This window comes from Anabrus simplex, chromosome 1, assembly GCF_040414725.1.
Source record: "Anabrus simplex isolate iqAnaSimp1 chromosome 1, ASM4041472v1, whole genome shotgun sequence".
NCBI classification, from domain to species: Eukaryota; Metazoa; Arthropoda; class Insecta; order Orthoptera; family Tettigoniidae; genus Anabrus; species Anabrus simplex.
In genome coordinates, this window is record NC_090265.1 from 372729269 (window position 1) to 372751290 (window position 22022).

Here is a 22022-nt window from a genome sequence, read left to right on the forward strand (position 1 = left end):
ATTGTGTGAGGACGCTTAGATTATCGGAAGTTGCGCTCACGCAATCCAAAACAAACGGCTTGTCATGCTCACAAGGGAGATTCTTTTGCTTCATGACAATGTGTGCCTCACACGGCTAATCGAACCCGAGACTTCATTTGTTTGAAGACAATTTGACCATCCTTCGTATAGTCGTGACCTAGTGCCTAGTGACTACCACTTGTTCCTGCGCCTGAAAAAGCATTTAGGAAGTCTCACCACTACGATGGCGATAGCCTAAAAAAGACTGCGCGCATCAGGCGGCAGTTTTCTATGAGGATGGAATTCAGAAGCTGGTTTCACGATATAAAAAGTGCCTAAATATGCCTAGAATACGCTAAGAAATAGTATTAGGTAAAGGCTTACATGTAAAAAAATATATTTACATTAAAAAATTGCATGACTTTTTTCTGTATCTAAACGGTATTTAAAAAACACGCCTCGTAATAGCACGGACTGGTCTTATTTTCCCAGTAAATCTCTTTAGTGGCGCCTGGGATATCTGTGTCGGTGACTGACGGTGGAGCTGTAAGGGATTCAGTCAGCTGACACACTCTATTAGGCACACACTTACGTGCAGTGAATACATATATTCATACATACGCAGAGAAAACAACTGTTTCTTTTTCATTTTTATATTTTTTTACAATTTGCTTTATGTCGCACCGGGACAGATAGGTCTTATGGCGACGATGGAATAGAAAAGGGCCAGGAGTGGGAAAGGAAATACCCGGTGTGAAAATGGGAGAACGCGGAAAACCATCTTCAGGTCTGCCGACAATGGGGTTAGAAACCACGGTCTCCTGAATGAAAGCCTATAGCTACGTGACGCAAACCATGCAGCCAGTCGCTCGGTAACAGTAGTTAAAGACAACTCCGAACGAATATATCATGATCTTTACCTCATATATTGCATGAACCATTTACACATTTTAAGAAAAACGAACACAGAAACAGCGTAGGTTAGATTTCAGGATACTGCTGTATGTATTTATATGATGTAAATTTCATACTATATTTTAAGAATTCCAGTAGAATTTCGTCGTGATGAGGATGAAATGATGATGAAGACGACACATACACCCAGCCCCAGTGCCAGTGAAATTAACCAATTAATGTTAAAATTTCCGACCCTGCCGGGAATTGAACCCGGGACCCCTGTGACCAAAGGCCAGCACGCTAACCATTTAGCCATGGAGCCGGACGTTGTTTTTAATCAATTACTGATCAGATGTGTGGAACTAAGAGAGGCCACAAAGCTAGTTACAAATAGAGGTATGCGGAGGTGCGTTGTCCGTTCCGATGCTAGCAGATTGAACGCTGAAGGCATAATAGCAGTGAAGATGCGAGATGAACAGAGCGTGGCTGTCCCGTTGAATTGACAACTCACTTGGTGGAGGAAATGTTCTCATCATCATCATCATCATCTGTTTACCCTCCAGGTTCGGTTTTTCCCTCGGACATAGCGAGGGATCCCACCTCTACCGCCTCAAGGGCAGTGTCCTGGAGCTTCAGACTCTTGGTCGGGGGATACAACTGGGGAGTATGACCAGTACCTCGCCCAGGCGGCCTCACCTGCTATGCTGAACAGGGGCCTTGTGGAGGGATGGGAAGAGTGGAAGGGATAGGCAAGGAAGAGGGAAGGAAGCGGCCGTGGCCTTAAGTTAGGTACCATCCCGGCATTCGCCTGGAGGAGAAGTGGGAAACCACGGAAAACCACTTCCAGGATGGCTGAGGTGGGAATCGAACCCACCTCTACTCAGTTGACCTCCCGAGGCTGAGTGGACCCCGTTCCAGCCCTCGTTCCACTTTTCAAATTTCGTGGCAGAGCCGGGAATCGAACCCGGACCTTCGGGGGTGGCAGCTAATAACGCTAACCACTACACCACAGAGGCGGGGTGGAGGAAATGTTCTAATGTACAATATACAACCTTGGGCTGAGTTATGTACATGCATTTAATTTGTAATCTGCGGAAGCTCTATCCTCTTCACGGCGAATATGTTCATATTGACTACCTTCTGGTCAGACGCGATGAACTCTAGGCCAAGGGTCAGACCTTGCTGCAGGTTGTACAGTAACTAGTGGGAGTTATTTCCTGCTGAAAGGCGGCCTTGTGGGACCGGCCCCGGATGTGTACCACAACGCTGAGTTGGACACAAGGACGGAGGTGTCGTAAAACCACAGCCATTTCTCCGCCGCTCTGGAGAATAACAGCTAGAAGCCACCGAATCACTGTAAATAGACTAATAAAAACACGACATGTCATGTGAACATCTCATATAGTTCCTCAGCCACTAGCTCAAAAACCATAAGAAGGCCCAGATAAACATTTGTTTCGATGCCGGAATACAAGGACATTTCCAAATCATCCTAGCCACAATTGCTCCTTACGAATTATTTTATTGGGGGTTGTACAGATCATCAACCCATAGACTGATTTTAAACAGCTCTTCTTGTAGCCCTGTCCTTTGCTAAAATCTTCATAATAACCTGACGTGCCGTACTTCTACCCTAATCTTCATTAATTACTTCCTCTTCAGAGATTAGACTATTAAGCCAGTTCCGATCTGAGAATTCAAACCATCTTTTTATGAGTTCAATAATATAATTTCTTCCAAGATGATAATATGGTATTATATTATCCTTCTTCCTCTTGCGTTATTGTGTAAAATTATTTCATCAATAGAAAGAAATGACTCGTTGGCTGAATGGTCAGCGTATTGGCCTTCGGTGCAGAGGGTCCCGGGTTCGATTCCCGACCAGGTTGGGGATTTTAACCTCCATTGGTTAATTCCAATGGCCCGGGGGCTGGGTGTTTGTGCTGTCCCCAACATTAAGAGTAAAGTGGATTAGGAGTATATAGTGACAATTCTGAAGTCCATAATAAAACAGTCGTGGCATACACCATTTTGAGGATAAGTTTCTCGTTAGGGAATATGTTTTTCCGGTTCTAAATGGAGTACCTATTGTTCCTCGAAAATATCCGAAACTAACTAATGATACTTACCCCACAATTTTCCCTAATCAACCATCGTATCTAACAGTTAGGCTTAGTCAAGGAAGAAAAAATCCTAAATAACGTGTGCAGAAGATATTACAGAGAGGTGAGAAGAATTTTAATGAATGGTGTGAACAGGATACTATTTCAAATTTTGATTATTTTTTATGTGAAATTAAAAATAGTCAGGTATATCCATTCACAACGATTGTGAAGGAAGACTATGTTAGTTTCATTAAAATAGATGATAATGGATATCTGGATATTCCATCAGTGTCTGTGTGTTTGAAAGTGTACAGCGATTTAGATGTAAGTGTATTTCACAAGAATCTATGCTTGCCTGTGGAGAAGTTTGCCTGGATCTCGGAGTCTAGTTGAAACAAAACCTACAAGTGTAATAGATGGAGCAAACTGGGGAATCTGGTGAGTTTTATTGCTAATTATAATGAGGAAAATATATCTCTCTCTGAAAGAGTAACTTTATTGATAAATGTTACAAAGGACGGCTTGCTAATCGATGCTGATATGAATGTAGAGAGGACTGGAAAGATAAAGTTTGCATTAGAACAGTTGGAACTTTATTTTTCTTCTCAAAATCAGCAGATCTTTTAATATGGGCTGCAAGTATTTGTTGCTCACATCCACGGGATTATCAATCTTTGAGAAAAACAAATATAATGACACTACCTCACCATGTTTATCTGAGACATTTATTCTTCTCCAAAATAGGTGCAAACTGTTCTGATATCGGCCCTTTGCAAAAATCATTTTTAGGAGAAACATGTAAGCTCCAGAGTGATGATGAGGAAGTTGTCACTTTTTTTGCTGGATGAGATCTATGTCAATTCCAAACTCACTTATAAAGCAGGGAAAATAATAGGAATGGCTGAAAATAGGCCAGGAGGAGACTCTGCCATTACCATTCAGGCTTTTATGTTGTCCTCTTTATATTCAGACACTAAATATGTAACATGTCTTTTCCCTGTGAGAAACGTGAATGCAAAGACTCTATTGATGTCTTAACCTTCATGGGCGATCTTCAGTTTGATGTAGTCTACTTGATATCAGATAACCACAGCATAAATCGCAAGATTTTTGAGATCTTGGGTGGTAGTACTCTAAAATTCTGCATTGCAAACCCAGCTAATCCCTCCAGGTTACTATTTCTTCTGTTTGACAGTGTACATTTTCTGAAATGTGTAAGAAACAATTGGTTAAATAACCCAGTCAAACTTTTGTCATTCCTAACACTGAGTGGACATTTCCTAAAATATAAAACATGCTACACTCTACCGCAAACCAATCTACTTTTCAGTACACAGATGTTGAGGCAAAGTTATCTGATATTAGAGACCTGTTCCAATCTGAAAAACATATGATATTAAAACTGGCTCCATACTTATAAAGAAAGGCACTGTATCCCACCGCTATAGAGAGACAATGTTGCTCTTGCTATGAGTATATTTGATACCAAAAACACAGTAGCACTGGATATGCTTAAAAGTGAGGGTGACGATATTTCTGAGGGGACTGTCCAGTTTTTAAAATTAGTTTCTAAGTGTTGGACAATTTCTAATGTTCAGCACACAATGAAAGGAAAATACACACGAAATGATGATGCTAGCCCAATTAATGGCCCTGGTGATGCTAAGCTTGTCTTTCTAGGAACTATTAAGACATATGTTGATATGTGGCATAGCAGCACCTCACACAATGAGGGTAAACTTAGTAATGAAACATTTTTAGCTTTCACACACACATTGACTGCAGTTGTTCAGTTATGCAGATATATTTTCAATAAATATAAATGTCACTACATTCTGACACTTAAGCTACAGACAGTCAGAAAGTCTAGAGGGCAGATTCAGAGCGCACAGAAGGTTAAGTGGCTGCACATATAATGTCTCAGTAGATCAAGTGCTAGAATGTGAACAAAGACTCAAGGTGATAAGTTTGTTAAAACTTCATTCTGTAAAGTTGGGGAAATTTACTCTCAAGGATCTGACAGTTACTTTCAGCCAAGATAAAGTAGTTGAGAACTTTGACAAATTTCAGTCTGCCTTAGATGAAACACCTTTAGTGTCGACTTCTCTTGAGACGCTAAAAATAATTGAATGTATTGCAAGTAACACGAGCATGAAGGTTTTGTTAAACTTAGAGAAAAGTGGAAATTGGACACAGTGTAAGCAAGTATTAAAATCTGAAGACGATTTAATAATCAATTGTGACAAGGAGAATTTGTATTTTACTTCAGTGAACACAACAGGGGTGGATTGAAGTGTCCTTAATCTGTTTTGATGTGTTTATGTTGTGACATTTATAGACTTGTTCGGGTACCCATTAACAGCAGGTTTGAAGGTGCATTTTAAAAGTTGGAAAATCAGAGAGATGCTGTGATTTCATTAGGGATTTAGTTTATAAAGAGCAATATAAGCAATGTAAGAGATGAATGCAGTTGTGGTGTGCCTTTGTTAAAAGTTGTTAAGAAATGTGTGAAAGTGTTTGCGAAAATATTTGTTAAAAACTATTAAAAAGTGCTGCATGATAAAAATGTGCCCAGGGAACTAGTAAAGAAACTTGAGAACCAGGAACATAAAAGGAAACTTACTGAGGAACTTGGAACAAACTTTAAGCGTTGAAACTCAGCAGTAAATAAGGCAGGCCTAAAGTATATTTTACATTCATTTATTGTTCTATAGCATTTGCACCCATTTCCCTTGGCTAGCTTTATTGTCTCCATTCACCTTCAAACATTAGCTTGATTCATTCCAGGAATATTCCAGCCCCACCTGCTCACCAATTCACTCTGCTCTGTAATATTCTTGTTAAAATGTTTGATTTCCTCAGAGCAAAATTTATGCTTTCATAGCTCTCATGCATAGTAACAAATTGAGAAATTTTACAACATAATTTATACTTAAATGTTCAAAATTATGTTATAAAATTATTTAACCAGTTTTTTAAGTTTTCCCCATTATCCTGTGAAGTGAAATTGAAGAGACAGTGTTATTTGACTGAGTGAAATTTCTAAATAATCAGCTTGCTGTTTCTTTTTTATTTTGGGGTTGTCCATTTATTGTAGTAGAATATATGTACATGTAGTTGATTATTTTTGATGGGTAGTGATTGCCAACGTGTTTTCGTACGTGCGATAGTGGGTTTCTCTATGATGTTACATTTGTAATGTTAAATTACCGCCTTTGTACGTGATATTTTTGCGTTAGCCAATCCCAGCAACCCGGCTACTCCGTCCGCCATGTTTTTTTTATATTACGGTCTGAGGATTGGAGTCGGTCTTGAGCTAATGCACTGCAGTACGTGTCGCCATCTCTGATATTCGGTGCACGTTCACACCCACCCACAACCTTCATGTCTTAGATATTGTACTCCACACGTGACAACTTCAAAGCAGGAAGTAGGGCTTAGTTCAGTCTTACGTCAGTATTGCTATGTGTACAAATATGACAAACCAACCCCACTGAATGAATGGATTCCATCGAGAAAGAACCAAGCATGCGAAGAATGCTAAAATCATAACTTATCTGTACCGTGGGTATACTTATAACGAAGCATCTACTATCAAAAATTTGTTTGTCCGGGCAAGTTGACAGTGTAGCTGTGAGCTTGCATCCGGGAAATAGTGGGGTCGAACCCCACTGTCGGCAGTCCTGGATATGGTTTTCCGTGATTTCTTACTTTCCTGTGTCGAAATATTAGGTAAAAATACATGAATCATCAAGCTATGACCTGAAACACCTCCTCCTACCGCCTCTCCATCATTATTTCCCTCTTCCTATCACAGATCGTCCTTCTTTTTCTTCATCACTTTCTTCTTCTTACTAATCCTTCTATTCCCCTCTCAATTGAAGGCGATATTTCGGTGTACTGTAGTAACGTATGTATTTTCTAAACTTTCTCTTAAGTAGTAGTTAAAGTACTCATTATTCATATATTTCTAATTTACTCTACGTACGATTTGTGTTATATAGATGATATGACTTTTGTAAGTGTGATTACTTCTGTTAATACTATTACTGTTATTATTGTTAATATTATCATATTGTTGTCATCAGTAGTTATTGTTAAGTGTTGTAGGCTAAGACTGGTTAAGTGTAAGAAAGGGAGTACATCCCTAACTTTGCCAGGATAAATAAAACATATTACTTACTTGCTTACTTACTTACCAGACAAATGTTAGGACTGTACTTTAAATAAGGCCACGGCCGCTTCCTTCCCACTCTTAGGCCTTTCCTGTCCCATCGTCGTCATAAGAACCTATCTGTGTCGCTGCAACGTAAAGCAAATTCTAAACAAAAGAAAGAAATAAATGTTTGCCGGACTGAGTGTATCAGATGGTTATGGCGCAGGCTTTCTGAGCCCAAGTTGGCAGGTTCGGTCCTTGCTCAGTCCAATGGTATTTGAAGGTGCTCAAATACATCGGCCCTGTGTCGGTAAAAAGAACTCCCAATGGTCAAAATTCCGTTACTTCGGCGTCTCCAAAATCCGTAAAAGTATTAGTGGGACGTAAAACCAATAACATTATTATTTAATAACGCGACTACCCAATCTCAGCGGTAAGAGTCGTACCTCATGCTTATAGACGGAGGTTACTACCGTTTCATACGCCATAATAGTGGTGATGATTCATATACTTCAAGGAATGAAGGTATTTTTTTACTAATCAGTTCAGATTTGACGCTCATCATTGCAAAAATTTTGTAACCTTTATTTGATGCCAATTTCAATCTTTCAAACATTCTCGTTTTCTCCAAATCGCTATGGAAGGATGGATGTCAGTAGATGAAAATATGTGCGTCAACATGGCAAATATGGTAATTTACTTCACTCAAAGAAATGCAATTTTCTTTTAAAAATCCAAAATTCGTGTTTATGAGAGTTGCATTGTATGCTTATTGTAAAGGAGAGTCAACAGCCTATAATCTGGTATCTGAAACGGTATCGCTTGCTCAATATTGTCGTGGAAGACAGACAGAATAGGATTATTATTTTTATAAGCTTAGTTTTTCTACGCACCGACAAAGATAGGTCTAATGACGACGATGGGGTAGGATTGGGCTAGGAGTGGGAAGGAAGTGAACGTGGCCATGATTAAAGTACAGCCCCTTTCATTTGCCTGTTGTAAAAATGAGAAACGCGGAATAACATTTTCAGGGCTGGCGACACTGGGGTTCGAACCCACTATCTCCCAAATGCAAGGCACCAGCTGCGCGACCCAGCACAAAGCTACTCGCTCGGTAACAGAGATTATATATTTATATTACAATGCAATTTTATTCCAGAATTCACAATTTCCTTTCAACTCCTAATTATATCATTTACGATTTACCCAATACGAAGGGCTGGAATTATTCCACATACACACAAAGAAAACTACTTATTTACCTCAGAGCACGTACCCTAATATGTTATGTCTCGGCTTCCCTCTACAACCTTTTTGGAAACATTTTTATGATATGCATTTATTTTTCTTAAGTATTCTCCCTGTTTGGGCTAGTCTCAACTTCTGCCATTAGTTATTACTTACTTGATTAATGGCAGTGCCTAATCAGGAAATATATACTCAAAGTCCATGTACTCATCAATTCGCTACTTTCATTCAATCACCTCAAGAGTGTAAAGAAACTAAGTCCATGACAATGTAGTGAAAATGGAAAGTAAAACTATTCGACAAAATTAAAAGTATCATAAAAAGTACTTGTGATCTGGCTATCCACAGAAATCAAATAATAAAATGAAACTTATTTTTCTGAAGGAAGGAATGAAGGAAGGAAGGAAGGAAGGAAGGAAGGAAGGAAGGAAGGAAGGAAGGAAGGATTCATTCATTTACTTCTTACTATTCTTATCATTATTCTACTTTCTGTAAAATGGTACTTAAATTTAAGAACGGTGCCACTCTATCCTGTGACTTTTTTTTACGTTGATAATTTTAAAAACCAATTTAAACCTATAACCTCTTTTCCAGTCTTTGACCGGGTCAGGGATGTAATGAATGAATCAGATATAGGCTGTTATTACGATGGGGTCGCCACTCCCAATGTGATTTATATTAATGAGTGATAGACGCTATGAAATGAGAATTGAGAGTGTTGCTGGAATGAAAGATGACAGGGAAAACCGGAGTACCCGGAGAAAAACCTGCCCCGCCTCCGCTTTGTCCAGCACAAATCTCAAATGGAGTGACCGGGATTTGAACCACGGTATCCAGCGGTGAGAGGCCGACGCGCTGCCGTCTGAGCCACGGAGACCAAAAATATGAATTCTTGGTTGTCATTGTGAACAACTCGTTTTCGAGAGTGGTTTAACTCCAGGAAGGATTCCCTCGTTTTTGAAGCTCGCCAACACTGCCTTCGGAAGGAATATTTCAGGAACGTCTTTTGTCGTACTCAGGAGTATCTCTTGCCCCTAAGTACTTCCACCATCAAGCTGCTGTGAAATTCTCATCACTGCCCTGCATATAGTCGGTTCCCTAGCAACAGACCAACAGATCAATTTACGCAAGCTAAGGGGCATTGCACTCAGACGTAACAGGGACGGCTTGTCACTACAAGGATTGCTGTACTGTAACTGTCCGATCTCTAATTTCATAATAGCATTCTAGAATGTTCTGGCTCTTCTTAGATATATGTTGGGATTTCTGTTGTGCTGATTTAAGGCTCAATAGACGTATATGCCTTTGTTTGCTGATTAATGTTTTCATTGCGAGACCAGGAGTTAAATAAAAATAAAATTTTCGTGTGGCTTTCGTTAACCTGGTACAATCCTCGTAAGGCAGATGGCGAGGGTGGGCATCATGTGGTGTGTATCGAAAAGGTGGAGGATAATTTTGTGTGTAGTGAATGGGCTTCAGGAATGCTGGGGTCAGCACAATCATTCCGTTTCCGAGCCAAGGGAATTAACCATTTACCATTTAAGTTCGTTGATCAGGCCAGAAATCGACCCAGGGGCCCTCTCCGAAGAATGACTAGAAATAAGAAAGAAAGAAAGAAAGAAAGAAAGAAAGAAAGAAAGAAGGGTAGGAAGGAAGGAAGGAGGGAAGGAAGGAAGGTAGGAAAGAAGGAAAACAAAGGTAGAAGAGACAGAGAAAAGGTCTTATCTCACTGAAGAAAAACTAGTCGGCAGTTTTACTAACCGCACTTATCGTTTAGTTACGAAGTGTGCACCATAGTGATTACACAATTAACACTATTCGGAGCAATTTCTGTCCTCACTGACTTTTTGTTTCCTAGATACCGAATTCAATTCCGAATGATATTAGTGGATTTTTGAAAATATTTCTTATCATGAAAGTCATGGCTTCTCACCGAATATCAGCTCCTGCACAGTGAATGGTATTCCGTTTCTATTTTTTTTTTACCATGTAACTCATCCGTTGCTTGTGGTTCACAAAGATGACGTGACTGCATAAATAAGTACATACTGTATATATAAAGCCAAATCACACTCAATATTTTCTTTCTGAGAGTACGAACAAGCGTCGATGTTTAGAAATGATACTCGGAGAAATATAATTTCTTTCTTCCTTTAAGCCGGGCTGAGTGGCTCAGACGGTTGAGGCGCTGGCCTCCTGATTCGCACTTGGCACGTTCGATCCTGACTCAGTTCGGTGGTATTTGAAGGTGCTAAAATAGGCCAGTCTCGTGTCGGTAGATTTACTGGCACGTAAAAATACTCCTGCTGGACAAAATTCCGGCACCTCGGCATCTCCGAAAACCGTCAAAAGTAGTTAGTGGGACTTAAAAAATAATATTATTATATTATTCCTTAAACGTGAAATATTATCTAGTTGCCTCAGAAGCGAAAATCATTTCGCTAAAACTTCCGTTCACCCTGCGTAAAACTGAAGTGAATAAGTCCCATTAACTACCTTTTTCCGGTTTTCGGCGACGTAAAAATACCGGAATTTTATCAAACGGGAGTTTTTTTGTTTCGGTAGATTTTCCGGCTGTCATATTACAGCACCATCAAACCACCACTGGACTGAGTCAGGCTGGAAGTTACCATCTTGGGCTCAGATGGCCAGCACTTCTAAATTCTGAGCCATTCAGCCCGGCGAATACAGAAATATTGTGACTTCCCTGCATCCGTCGAAAGTCTCGCTCCCCACAGAGTGTGTATGACTGTATGTTCCACACATTTTTGTATAATTTCTAGCGTCCATCAGTCCTATGGACGGGCTGAAGAACAAATTAAACGTGCGCGAAGTCGCGGTTAAAAGCTAGCTAATGTTTAAAATATTATGTTAGCGACTGCGTTTCAGCAAAATGTATATTTTTCATCTGTTTAAATCCAGTAATGGTGATGATGATGGAAAAATAAAATTAGTGAATACATAGAATGCATCAAAAAGGGATAACAAGGAGAGTTTATAGTTGCTGCTCAAATCAGAAAGAATATTTTAAAGCCCGAATGGTAAGGACTACGATTACATGAGTGGATACAAAATAAGACGCGGAATATAGGCACTAGGGGCAGGTGATATAATATATATCAGGTCTTGAGAGTTGATGCCCTGACACCCTATAGGAGACCTACGCATATGTGAATATGGAGCCCTACATAAGAATAATTCTAATGTTGAAAAACATGCAAACACCCAGCCCCCGAGCCTGAAGAATTAACCAGTGAAAGTTAAAATCCTGGGACCACACGGGGGTCAGTTTGAGGCCTCTTGTAACAAACGCCGGCATGCTAAACATTTAACCATGGATAAGTACGATGGCATAATATTGCGATACCTCACAAGAATTCACCTAATAGACTCTACTCGTAATCGAACTCATATCATAAGTAGGAGATTCCGATCAACAATCCCCCTAGGTCGCGGATTTAAGTGCGTATACATAAAAGGCAGTGAAGAGGAATATTTCATTGCAGCATCCAGTTTCCAGAACTTGCGGATGATCCAAAGAAGAAGAAGAAGAAGAAAACTATAATGGCGTTCCCAGGAGTCGAGTGCCAGGCTTCAAGTTCCAACGTCCACAGCTCTAGGATATGCTAATTCCACAACGTAGCCCCGGATGGTATGCTGAGGCAATGGCGGAGGATATCAGATGAGTTAAACTGCAATTTAAGCATGATTTATAGTTGTCGATTCGACTCAGGGCCTTTTCAATAATGTAGATATTTCATTATGTAAGTTTCAGTGCCTTAAGCATGTTTATTTTAAGTGTAGATTATTTAATTTGGGTCTGACGGCACCCGCTAGTCGTATGTCTTATTAGCTTCGCTTAAGATGGTATGGGGGTAGGGATAATTTAATAGTTTTATGTGTTTTGTATGTTGGATTCTCAAGTGCCATTTTGGATGCTAGAGTTGTGTTGATGTCATTGACTTCAGAGATACTGTATTTGGAGGTAAGTTCAACTCTCGAGTTTCGAACGGGGAACCCGGTATCGAATACTAGATAGTTAATACCGTTAGGATGTGCATGATTTGCATCATGTTTTTAAGCTTGCAGCGAGAACAGAGATATAGTTTAACCGTTATAAACGAGCGAGGGTCTTTTAGATCATATGCAACAGGCTGACCCGTAGCCGAGTGTGAGATTAAAACCCAGATAGGGCAGACGCGAGGCCAGAAAGAGCCCAGATATTTGTATGTATTTCCGCCATGAGATATTAATGGAATAGGCCGCGAGGAGGCTTAGATAAGAGGCCAAGAGAGAACCAAGAATTGAACCTGTGTATTCTAGATGCGAGGCGCGAGGAGCCTTAATGTGTGTAGGCTATCCTCAAGAGAGATTCGATGTATGTGTTACGTACAGGTTAGTGTGAGCCCTGGATGCGGCATATTATGTGACACAATTTTGTTTGTGTGTCAGAACGGAATACAAAGGGGGCTTAATGTGTCGTGTGTCGCTTTCTTTGTCAGTGTGATGGTAGTTGAATCTCGTTCCGTAAACCAAACGGAGAAAGTTCTGTTAAGGGAATCAGGTAGTCAGAGATCTATGCCAGCTGCATGAGCCGCTGTGAATAAATTGGCGCGTACACACGATCCCCTTATATCTGACCGGGCCAGAGGGGACTGTTCGCATTTAAAGATATCTCCGCTGGTTATTTTCTCTCCACAGCTCAGTTGATCTTGGAAAATATTAGCCACTACATACCTGCACTCCGTGCGAAACACAGCTGGTGACATCCAGAGCCATAGAGGTCTTGCGTTTAACTCCCGGATCTCAGACGACGACATCAATTGTATTTGTATCTTTTTCTTTTCCAGGAAGCGTCTTTTTCACCCCGTACTTTTGTTTTGCGTATTTATTATCCATTGTTATTGTGTGCAGCGTTGTATAAATGGGTTACAGTTTGAGATGAATTTTTGGTTTTGAGGTTCCACTCCTCTTTAGTTTATACGGGCGGAACCCGTAATAGTAAATTCAGTGTTCTTTTGGGGGTATATGTGTCAGTCCCAACCGACTAGATCGAATCTGTTTAACCAGGCCGAGATGTGTGAGTCTATAATTATATTTCATGCGAATAGACGATTAAGATGGAGGCTTCATGCCACCCGCAGTTAACTTAAACGATCCCTGCGTAAAATAAAATAATACCACCGTATTTCAACACACGATGTTTGTAATTTGGGTTCACGGTCCGTATTTCTATTAAGAATTTGTGACGATTAATTTTACTGAAAAAATGTATATTTATATTTTATTTTGGGAAATTATCATTCTTATGATGCTGTTTTGTTAATAAATTTGTTCCACCCATTATTTTCATGACTTCTCATTTACGAAATATGTATTTTAGAACCCGTCCTCTTGATTTAAGTTAATTTTATATAGACTTTGCGACCCATTTATTTCGCCCGAACGCTCCACTCAGCTTCTCCGCAGAGTTGGGCAATAATTAGGGGACAGGGTAAGGTACAATATGTCGGTGTAAAAAATCCTACTAAAAGCACAGGGAACAGATTATTTAGGCAATTCACTGTTCACGAAATGAGAGATGGACAAATAATCTATATACATAATAGAACATGGCCTGACTGACTGACTGACTGACTGACTGACTGACTGACTGACTGACTGACTGACGGATTCGTCATCGCCGAGCCAAAACTACTGGACATAAAGAAATGAAATGTTGAGGATACATTTATACTACAATACAGGTGCTCGCTAAGAAAGGATTTTTGGATATTCCGTCGCTAAGGGGGTTAAAAGGGGGGATTTTTAAAATGTATGTATGTATATCTGAAAACTTTAAAATTTTGCGGATATAAAAATTGGTAATATGAATCTCCTTTAAAAATAAAGAAACGCGTATATTTGTTTTCGGAAAACCCCAATAGGAGGGGTGAAAAGGGTGAAAAATTGATCGACTGCTTTTAATGAAGCTACTGATATTTCAGATACTGAAGATATTACAGACCTGAAAAATTGTACTTGGGATCTCCTTTAAAAATAAAGAAACACGTATTTTTTGTTTTGGGAAAATCCAAATAGGGGGTGAAAAGGGGGGAATTTTTAAAATGAGTGTATCTATTGCACCCGTCCACCTCCCGAGTCCCAGACTAGCATTTATCTCAGGGGTGTCGGTTCATTATTTAAGTCAATAAATATAAATATAACGGCATAATAGAACACGGGAATGAACGGAGCAATTAAAGTTAAAATGGGGAAGGCTCGATTGTAAACTTGAATTTAAGGACTCCATGATAGGACTAGGAAGTGACTGTTAACTTTAAAAAGGGCATCATCTAACTACAATAAAAAGATTATGAGAGTGGTTTCCTTTGAAATAATTTGCCAGAAGGAGCGGTTTATTACGCCATCTGACGTATGAAACTTTGATACATTTGGCAACGACATTTAAATTTCCACACATGTTACATACACAAATCACTTGCCATACCGCAAGTGGTATCAATATCTTGATGGGTTGCTTCTGAAGTAAAATGACATTTTGGAGGTATAATTTACGGATCGATTCCATTTGAATCGAACCGTTGTTCAAAGATATAGCTTCCTTCTATCGGGAGCCCGAGCATAACCCATGTTACGGTCGGCTTCCCGATTTAACTAAGATGACGTACTCCGGCTATATACATTTTTCCGAGACCGGTGCTCGGACTGGGTAATGTTTCTCGTGAAATGCGAAAACTGGATTCCACGGACAGTTCCTATCTTACGATATCCAGCTGATGCCATAACACTGAATCAGCATTTATATTTTATTTACATGTGATTTGAAATGTTGCAAAGTAGCCTCAACAGACTACTGACACAGATGAGATAACGAGAAGCAGTTGGGAAATACCGTGGCAATGGCCCCCCTCGCATCGCGAGCGAAGTAAACAAACACGCAAGTATTACTGTCACATCGTCCCATGCGGAAGCCGTACGATAACGAGGTACCAAATGACTCTAATATTATCATTCTCATTATTCAACATACGAATAGAGGGATGTTGTCGCCAAACAATTTAATCCACGATCGTCAGAATATTCATGAAATTATTATTATTATTATTATTATTATTATTATTATGATTATTATTATCGACGGTTCCTGGCACTGTCACGTTTGATTAATATCGTCATTATTATGCGGGACGCAAACACAAATGGTTATTACTGTTATGATTATTATATCCCTCTCGTGGTTATTATTATTATTAATGAATAGGTGACTCAAGATTTTATTATTATTATTCACGTCACTCAAGATGTTATTATTATTAATGGACCGGTCACTTCCGCTAAAATATATACAGATATCGGTCGCAATTACAAATATTTCACTGATCAACCAACGACATCATTACTGTTACTATTATGACAATTATTATTAATCTGACCGCGGTGATTTAACATCGTCCTTACATTATTATTATTATTATTATCGGCTGCATATTATCATTTAGATTCCCGTTTAACATCTTTATCAACGCTCATTTAATTAAGGCGGTCCAATCCTTTATCTGCAATATTTATTATTATTATTATCACGACATCATGATTGTCCTCGCTCGTCATTACAATGAATACAATATACGACCATTTATGTGGAATCTGAACTCTCATTATCCTTAGATCCGTTGTATCTCAACGAATAGCTGTGCAGTCTATTTATTTCGTACATGCTGTCACGGGTTCGAATGCTACCCGCTGCGTAACTCAGTATTTCTCTGTGACACTGCCCGTACATTTTACACTCATATCAATATCCTAAGTGTCTCTCGTACGGAATTTATTTTCCTTACTATCTCAATATTCCTTGATTCGTTTATTTCTCACAGAATTATCAACTGACTTATTTATTCATTTCTGACATCGTACGACCTTTTATTATCTGACTGCAGATTCTCTCACATTTTCTATCTCATTTTGATCTACGCCTTAGTTCATTCTCCACAAATAATCGTAATATCTTGAAATTATATTTACCAAAATTTGACAATCATGGTTTCGTAATATTAGTCCTACGTGTTCCGGCTAATGAATCGCAACTTTAAAACACAACATTTATACGAAAAAAAATATTGGACCGTAATTTAAACCACACGTCCATAACATGTACGGATTATTAGCACCGATCTACATTTCAATATTATTAATCGATCAAATTAAATTACCACGCACTTTAATTCCGAATTAAAAACGACCTCCCGTCATTAAATGATTCCCAATAAACTCAACACCTGATCACATAAATTTATTATTACGCACTGCTCACTAAATATTCCAATATCACATGAATTATTATTATATCCAAATTATATTTAAAAAAAATATCTTCACAAAAAAGTAGTTATATTATTTATTTATTATTATTATTAATAAAAAAATAATTTTCGCCTGTAATACGGTAGTCCACTCGTAATATGTTTAACGCATAACCCCTTTCACAAACTCGATTTATTCTGGCACTAAACACTCCAGATATGATTTACTTTGAATATTATATTAATCGCATCTCACAAATTTAACAACTTCACTATGAAATATGACCATATTAATTACAATAAAACACAACTGGTATGGCGAAGCTGGATTTTCCTTCCATGTCATTACATAGCTCGTTAAAATGATAAAACAGAAAACACATATCGGGTCTTATTTAACTACCATAACCAAAATCAAACGTAAAGAAAATTATTGACTACAAAGAAATATGAATGCATGCATGACTTAACGTACTACACTATATATACAAATTTACATCTCCAACAAACTGAATACATAAAAGACCCGATTATTTACATTATTATTATTTACTACTGTCCGTGCTACAAATTTAGGATGGGGTCGTTAAGCGACCCATCTTGTTACAGAAGGTAACCAAGTATAATCAAATTATTCCCATTTTTCCCATCACGATAACATTTCCCAAATATTATTTACAATTTAGTACTCATCTTAGTTATCGGTATTCCATTACAGCTTTGCAGATGAGAGGCTCCTCCGGCCCCTCTCTGCGTTTTACTCCTCCATTCTTGATGGCGTAGTTCCACCAAAGATTTCCTGGCACATTACCATTTTACACTCGTATCTTAATTTCCACAAACCTTCACCATTTACAACGTTAACACTGAATACTTTAACTTTGATACAACAAATTACTATCCTAGACCCAAGAATTTAAGATTTACACTCTTTAATCTTCGTCCAACTACCGCACAATGGACCTGGACATGTACGACGAGGTGTCAACTTTTACGCCCGTCGCGATACGCCCGATTCATACGGCATTCTTGACGTGTTCATGATATCGGTTCGATATAGCAAAGTACAGGCTACTATTCCCTGAAAGTACTGTTCGTCACACAGTCTGTTATGTACGTACTTATGGTGATATACTTTATACTACTCTCTTGCAGTGTAATTACTTTACATCACTGATATTCATAAATGACAAACACTGTCCTACGTTAACTATTTCTAGTTCATTTTGCTTGAGCGCGATCACATTTTACAAACACTGGCGGATGCTCGCGCCATTAAATGACTGTACTTCCGTAGAATTCTAAGTTATCGGCGACCAACAGTTCAGCTCCCGATATTCAATTCAAGTGTACCGCGACCGTCAATTCAGCTCCCGAGATTCGCTTCAAGTGTGGTGACGAGGATCCCTTGCCCCGTATATATGGATGAAGCCTTTTTCCCGCGGATTCGTTGACGTCATACCCCTGAGGGAGGGGGTGGATTTTTAATATCGGTACTTGCACTCCGAATTGGAAGTTAAAATTTACATCAAATTAATCCACTCCGCTAGCATATCTGCTGGATTAAATATGAACTCCTGGTGATCACAGATTTAGGAGATACGGGTGGATTTAGCTCCTCACATTTCGCGCCTTCGTAAGCGTCCCTTACAACGTGGTCTTCTTTCAGCCAATGACATTCAAGCTGTCTGGTTTCCAAGAAATCCAGCCTTTAATTTATTTAATTTGCCAATAATTATTGATTATTTTTCCATGCGTGACATCTAATAAATTCATTACATCCATCCGTGTACTCACAATAATTTATTACTGAATACTTTTGTAGTTACGAAAATATCTCATCCATCATTCCTTAAGATGGTATCCCTGAGCCTTCCATTAAATTTTTACGATTGGCCGGCAAGCGGTCACGTGATTTAACTCTCCACCTGCTCGAACTTAGGCCAGCGAATGTACACGCAGCCGCTGTAATTTTCCACGAGGTCACGGAATTTCCGTCCTGCCAAAAATATCCCAAGTTATTACTCATGTTGTGAGTTTCCTTTGTATGACTCTCCCCCTTCTCTTTCTGACCAAGACTTATTTGTGGACTCTGTATTTCCTTGTTCGCCAAGTAATGATATTCCCTGCTGTGAAGTAGCTAAAAGTTGTCGTGTCGAGCTAATCCGTCAGGCTCCAGTCTGTCGTCCTTCCTTCGCTCTGATTTCGACATTACATAAACGAAATATTTTCAACTACACTTCTGTATTTCAATAAATGTACCATATATTATTTTACCAATCAAATCATGACTGACTATGGGCCTAAGTCACTCGGGTTCACTATATCTCAAAAGTTGAAAAGATGGCAGATGTAAAAATTGATATTTAGAATAACGTTTAAAGAATCACGTAATTTCTGAAAATCCCAATAGGATGGGTGAAAAAGGGTGAATAAGAGGTTGAATGCCTTTAATGATGATAATATACCTCAGAAACTGAAGATATTACAGACCTGAAAATTGGTATTTGGGATATCCTTTAAAAATAAAGAAATACGATTTTTTGTTTTTGGAAAATCCAATTAATGGGGGTTAAACAGGAGTGACAATTTAGGGTGAATTTTTAGAAAGTCAATATATCTCAGAAACATTAAATGTTACAGATGTAAAAACTGGTATATGGAATCTCCTGTAAAAGTAAAGAAACATAGGTGATTTATTTTTGGAAATTCCACTTGAACTAAAAATGGGGTGGAATTTTACAAAGAGAATTTCTACAGTATTTATCAAAAACTTAACACGTTACAGAAGTGAAAATAGTATTTTTTATCTCTATTAAAAATAAAGAAACGTGTACTTTTAGTTTTTGGAAAAACCACTTGAGTGGCTGACGGGGGTAAAAGTGATTGAAAATGGGTTTGAATTCTTTTGATTAGGATACTGATATCTCAAATACTTAAGATGTTACAGACATGAAATTTGGTATTTGGAATCAGCTTTAAAAGTAAAGAAACACGTATTCTCGGAAAATCCAATGAAGGGGGGGGGGGAGTTGAAAGAATTGAAAAAGTAATTGAATTAATTGTATGAGGATAATTACATCTAATAAAAACTAAAGTTGTTACAGACGTGAAAATTGGTATTTAGATCTCCTTTAAAAACAAAGAAAAACGCGTTTTGGGTGTAAAATCATCTTGGGGTGGGGGGAAGGAGTTGAATTCCTTTTATGAGGACACATATCTCAAAACCTGAAGATGTTAGAGTCGTGATGATTGGTATATAGATTATTTACTATTAAAGAAACAAGTATTTTTGCCGGAAAATTCACTAAAGGGGGGAGGGGAGTGTGAAAGGAAGTGGAAAGAGTGAATTACATTTATGGGGATACATAGTTGAACATTGGTATTTGGAATCTCCTTTAAACATAAAGAAACATGCCTTACTTTTTTGGAGGTGCCGGGGGGGGGGTAAATCAACTTAACAGCGGTGGGGTGAAAAAGGAGTTGAGACCAATTGATTTTACTGTTCGTAATGTACTTATAAGGAACGTCTGTGGCTCAGGCGGCAGTGTGCCTGCCTGTCACCGCTGGGTTCCGTAGCTAAAATCCCGGTCACTCCATGTGAGATTTGTGCTGGACAAAGCGGAGGCGGGACAGATTTTTTCCGGGTACTCCGGTTTTCTCTGTCATTCATTCCAGCAACACTCTCCAGTATCATTTCATTTCATTTGTCATTCATTAATCATTGCTCCAGAGGAGTGCGACAGGCTTCGGCAGCCGGCACAATTCCTATTCTCGCCTCTAGATGGGGGCTTTATTCATTCCATTCCTGACCCGGACGAATGACTGGAAACAGGCTGTGGATTTTCAGTGTAATTATTCTGATCATGAACCGATCATTTGTAATCTTTCCTGGTTTCGTTTTCAACAGCCGTCTTTTCCTTTGGAGAGCGTTCTTAGATTACAGTAAATTCTCCTGGCATATAAATGAATAAACACATTTGAAATAAACGATAGGAAGGAAATTGACCGTGCAATTATTTACCTCTATAATAAGGTCAATAATGCACGGAAGTATGTCATTCGTATCGCCAGAAATCCCGCGCACTTGACTACGCGCGACAATGTTGCTGGTCACATTGTCAGCGATGACAATGGCAGCAGATGTAATTTACCGGCAAGTAGCGGTCTTGCATCTTGCTGTGGGGTCCAGAACATCAATAATAATAATAATAATAATAATAATAATAATAATAATAATAATAATAATAATAATAATAATAATAATAATAATTCAACTAATATCGCCCACCGTCGTCAAAATGTGCAGATCGCGCTGGAAACGGTCCTGGCGGGGTAATGAGTACGAATGCAGTCCGGCCGCGGGTTCAGTACCGCCAAGGCACCCAAAACGACACCACGCTGGATCTCCTCAAGGATCTAATCCATTTAGAAATGCTTATAGGAAAAGATGGCAAAGATTTGGGGACTCAACTGACCGGGTGGAATACCTGGACCTAGCCCTGGAAGTACGAAATCGATTGCTGGAAAGAAAGACTGAAAAATGGGAGGAACTTTGCCATAATCTCTCAGTAAACGAGTCAGATGGCGAATTTGGCGGATTATATATAATACGTTAAGCATTCAATTATAAATTTCTGTATAATACCGTAGCTTAGCACGGGTATCTTGCTAGTCAAGAAATGGAGAACGGAATTGAGAAAGAATGTGCGGCATTCTATCCGATGAGGAAAGTATTATGCAATCTGAACTTAACCTTCATATTATTTTGCTCCTCAGATTGAGAAGTGCGTAAACTGTAATTCTCTTCTTTTGCTGCTGCTGTTTTCTTCCTCCTTGAGTGTTAAGTCTTCTCCACATTGTATTACAGTGCGGACGCTTAGACACTCACGGCTGTAATAATTCAACGCTTAAATGCCTTTGAACTCTGGTGTTATCGTCGTATGCTCAGAATATCTTGGTTGCATCACGTAACGAACGACGTGCTTATGCAGCGCATGGGTAAACTATTAGAAATAACAAAGGCCATCATAGGAAATATGACAGGATACTTTGGCTACATTATGCGTAACGAGAAATACAACCTCCAACAACTTATACTTCAAGGTAAAGTAAAAGGAAGAAGAGGCCCTGGGCGACAACGCATTTCCTGGTTGCGAAACCTCCACCAGTGATCCAGTTCATTATACGCTGGCTTATTTAGAATAGATGTTAGTAGGGAGGCGTGGACCAGATTTGTCATAAACGTCCATCGGAGTATGGCACTTCCAGAAGGAGACGAAGAATAGTGATATATTTACACCAAGATTTAAA